We start from the raw sequence: 4,840 nt of genomic DNA on the forward strand, positions 1-4,840 counted from the left end.
TCATATTTTCTTCTTTTGAGACTATAATGGCAGCACTCGAACCCATTCCCCTCCATGAATCATTTGGTTGTCCTCATGGCATCACTCCTCACTCAGCCTAAAGGTCTCTGCTTCACAGCAGGTGGCCAGATCACTGTCATTGTCATTGCTTTCCAACATCATTCCCTGTTAGGATTCCTCCATGATCCTGGACAGTTTTGTTCTGCTTATAATTCTTCAACAGATGGTGTCAATTCTCCTGGAGCTTTCTGTGGGTGGGTTCCCAGGCAAAGTCCAATCTTATAGCTAAGGGGGATATTCCAGAGCTTCATGTCTTCACCAGGGTCACTTGATTTCCCTGAATTGATATCGAATACAGTGCTGTCATGGGGTGCAAAGCACCCCAGAAGTTCTCTGGGGCACATCAAGGAACCTTCTCCTTGAGAAACTAAACCAGAGGACAGATAACACCTAGAGAGATAAGCTGAACCAAATCGGACTGAGCTAGCTTGGGATTCCTACCCTTCATTCTGGTCTCCCTTACCCTGGGGAGATAAGTTTGGGTGTGGCTGCAGCCTTTGCGTTCTGAAGAGGGATCTGTAGCCACCCCTCACCCAATTCCTTTAGTCACTACCAGTGGGGGATGGTCCTCCACTCCTCACCCAATTCCCCCAGCTACTACCAGTGGGGGATGGTCCACCTTCACTAAAGGAACTTTCCACAGGCAGATGGTCCACCCCCATCAGGCCTCTATAAAAGTACCTTCCAGTCTCCTGTTTGAGGAGATTTGGTACCTCTGAGCCATGTGCTTTATGCCTGTCTCCCCATGAGAAGTCCAAGGATTTCTTTCATGGTTTCCCTCCCTCCACCCTTCCCTTCCCTTCCCTCCTAAATAAACTACCACCTTATTCTAACTACTTTTTGTGTGCAAGAGGGTGTAATTCTTTAAAGAGGAATTCCTAAGAACCCCAACCCCTGATCTAACCCATACCCCATTTCCCACCATATCAGTGACACACAGGGGACCTTGCTCTGGCTTCCTTTAAGTTCCAACTAAAATCCCATCTTTTGCTGGAAGCTTTTCCCAACCCCTATTAATTCTAGTGCCTTCCCTCTACTAATCTTCTTTCTTTCTTTCTTTCTTTCTTTCTTTCTTTCTTTCTTTCTTTCTTTCTTTCTTTCTTTCTTTCTTTCTTTCTTTCTTCACTCACTTCTTTATTCATTCATTCATTCATTTATCTATTCATTCAGCTAGCTAGCTAGCTAGCTGGCTAGCTATCTAACTATCTATCTGCCTATCTATTTAGTTTTCTTTGTATATACTTGTTTCCCACAATAGAGTGTAAGCTCCCTGAGGGCAAGTAGTGTCTCTTGCCTCTTGTTGTATCCCTAGAATTTAGCACAATGTCTGGAAGTCACTTAATAAATGTTGATTGGTTGATTGAATTTCTCCCTTCTCCCATACTTCTGCCACACATGCCCAATATTCAAGAATATATCCTGCCCCTTACCACTCCAAACAGGTCTAAATCCTTAATATAAGAAGGGGTCAATTGATTCCAGAGACTGATAGCTATCCCAGCACCTGGGAAGCATGAATCTCACTTGTGCCAGGACTTTTCACAGGTCTAAAGGCAATATTTTCCAACCTCACCTCCATTCTATTATACTTTGGGGTTCAATGAGTCTCCCTGGATATAAATTGATGGGGTCATTTGAAATATTGGGCTATACAGAGAGATGGAGAGAATCACAAGTAAGAGAGATGCGGAGAAAAGACTACTTAGGTAGGGATCCATGGATTAGATTCCTGAGAATCCTTGAATTCCTTCAAGAGAACCAGAGCCCCAGAGCTGGCTGTGGGCAGTCATCAGTAGAGCATTAAGTTCTTAGATAATCAGCAATACAGTAGCTATGGCACAATGACAGAGTTTGTAGATAAAAGGAGGCATTCGTAGACCCAGAGGGGGAGCTAATGGACCAAGCAAGAGCTAGTACTGAGAAGTAGCAAGGGCCAGTGAGGGTCACGAGTTGGATGGAGAGGTGAAACTCCAAGCAGTGTGATGAGTGTGGAGGATGCTAGAGCTCCCTGGTTGGGGGTGGTTTCACCAAAGAGAGGACAGTTGTCTTGCCTATTTAAAACTCAGGTATGATTCTTTCTTTCTTCTTCTTTTCTTCTTCTTCTTCTTTTCTTTCTTTCTTTCTTCCTTCCTTCCTTCCTTCCTTTCTTTCTTTCTTTCTTTCTTTCTTTCTTTCTTTCTTTCTTTCTTTCTTTCTTTCTTTCTTTCTTTCTTTCTTTCTTTCTTTCTTTCTTTTTTTCTTTCTTTCTTTCTTTCTCCTCTTCCTCTTTCTTCTTCTTCCTTTTTGGTTAGTCAACAAGTTATTACATGTTTACTGACTGACTCACTGTCAGAGACTTATACATGTCAAAGGGGACCAGGTATACTTTGGAGATATTTCTCACTTCTCTGGTTCATTGTTCCCACCCAGAGTCTTGGAATTTAACCATCTGATGTCATCCAGGGTGCTGTTAGTAACTACCTTTGTATAGATATGGTTCACAACTCTCAAATAATGAACCAATTTATTATTTACAAGTCATCAAGTAGGGCTCAAAGAGATCATTCTCCCCTCTTTATGAGCACCCCCCCCCAAAGGTCTACATAACCCCTGTCACTTCCCACAAGTGCTTACTATGTACTAAACATTGTGCTTAGTGCTGAAAGTACAAAGACAAAACATCCCATACCCTCAAGGAGTTTATAGCCTAATGGAGGAGATCATACATCAATAATTTTGTTCATACAAGATGTATACAGTGGGGTAATCTCAGAAGGAAGGCATTGGCAGGGGAAGGGAGGAAGGGAAACAAAGGTTTCTTTCAAATAATAAGATTTTATAGGGATGGGGAAGGTAAGGGAGAGAGGGAGAAAAGTTGGAACTCAATTTTTTTTTTAAATGAATGTTGGGGGCAGCTAGGTGGTGCAGTGGATAAAGCACTGGCCCTGGATTCAGGAGGACCTGAGTTCAAATTCAGCCTCAGATACTTGACACTTACTAGCTGTGTGACCCTGGGCAAGTCACTTAACCCTCATTGCCCAGCAAAAAAAAAAATGAATGTTAATGATTGTAATGTCTAACCTATATCAGATTGCTTGCTGGCAAGGGAGGGGAGGGAGGTTGGGAGAAAAATTTGGAACTGAAAAAATATCTTTACATGTCATTGGAAAAAAATTTTTAATGAAATGAAAATTTAAAAATAAATTTAAAATTATATGTTAAAATTATCTTTACATGTACTTGGGGAAAATACTTTTAAAAAAAAAAGGATAAGATTTTAGTTGAATCTTCAAGGAAGCTGGGGGAGCCAGGAGGCAGAGCATTCTAAGTATGGAGATGAAGTGTTGTGTTGAAGAAGGAGGGAGGGAGGAGTGAAGGAAGAAGGGAGGAGAGGGAGAGGGTAGAAAAGAGGAGGGAAGAGAATGGTGTAGTAGAAGAGATGAGGAAAAGGAAAGGAGGGAGAGAGGGGAGAGAAGAGACAGAAACAAAGAGAGACAGAGAAGAAGAGAGACAGAGACAGAGACAAAGTGGGGAGAGAAAGACAGCAAGGGGGAGGAAAAGAGGTTCATGAGAGAGGGAGAGGAAAAATAAAGGCAAGACTTTAGACCTGACAAATAATGCCATAGGACAATTCCTGGAGCAGCAAAATCCACAGAAGAATGTGCTGAAATCATCTTCTAATCACGAATGGCTTGGAAGGTCAGAAGGAGGGAGCTGCTGTGCTGATACAGGAGTGGAGCCCAACCCCACAGTCACCCTGACATAGATCCAGTCCCAGGAAGGCCTCGCCAGAGAAAGAGACCCTCCCCAGAGCCTCTGAATCAACTGAAGCATCAGTGTCAGCTGGAACTAAGCTCACAGTCTGGTGAGAGGGCTGAGCCCTTGACACGAGGGAGATTACAGGGGTCTATGCTGGTGCTGAGGCAGAACTTGGGTTTTTTGCCCCTGCTGGGAACCAAGAGGTTGGCTTGAGTAGCAGTGGCCCAGGTGGGAGAGGGGCACAGGCTTGTTGGAGCTGACAACCACAACACACAAAGTTGGTTGATTGGCAAGTTGGTCTGGGGTCATCTACAGACCAGGGAACAGGCCAGGCTAGTGAAGAACCTGCTCCTCCTCCTTAAATCATAACACCTGGGACTTCTGAAGCTTGGGATACTACAGCCTAGAAACAGTGCCCAACTTTAAGGAGCTAAAATTCAAGTAAGAGAAAGGCAAGATGAGCAGACAGAGAAAGGTGAGGACCATAGAAAGTTTCTTTAGTGACAAGTGTATCCTCAGAGGAAGATGTCAATGCCAGGGCCCCTATATCTAAAGCTTCCAAAAAATATATGAATTGGTCTCAGGCCATATTGGTCTCAGGCACTCAAAATATGAATTGGTCTCAGGCACTCAAAAAGGACTTTGAAGATAAAGTTAGAGAGGTAGAGAAAAAAATGGAAAGAGAAATGAGGATGATGCAGGAAAGACATGAGAAAAATGTCAACATCTTGAAAAGCCAAATTGGCCAAATGGAAAAGGAGGTACAAAAGCTCTCTGATGAAAATAATTGCCTAAGAATTAGGATTGAACAAATGGAAGCTAGTGACTTTATGAGAAACTAAGACACAATAAAGCAAATCCAAATGAATAAAAAAATAGAGGGCAATGTGAAATATCTTCTTGGAAAAACTGCTGACCTGGAAAATAGGTCCAGGAGAGATAATCTGAAAATTATTGGTTTACCTGAAAACTATGATCAAGGAAAGAGCTTAGACATCATCTTCCAAGAAATTGACAGGGGAAATTGCCCTGATATTCTAGA

This window comes from Dromiciops gliroides, chromosome 5, assembly GCF_019393635.1.
Source record: "Dromiciops gliroides isolate mDroGli1 chromosome 5, mDroGli1.pri, whole genome shotgun sequence".
Taxonomy (NCBI): domain Eukaryota; kingdom Metazoa; phylum Chordata; class Mammalia; order Microbiotheria; family Microbiotheriidae; genus Dromiciops; species Dromiciops gliroides.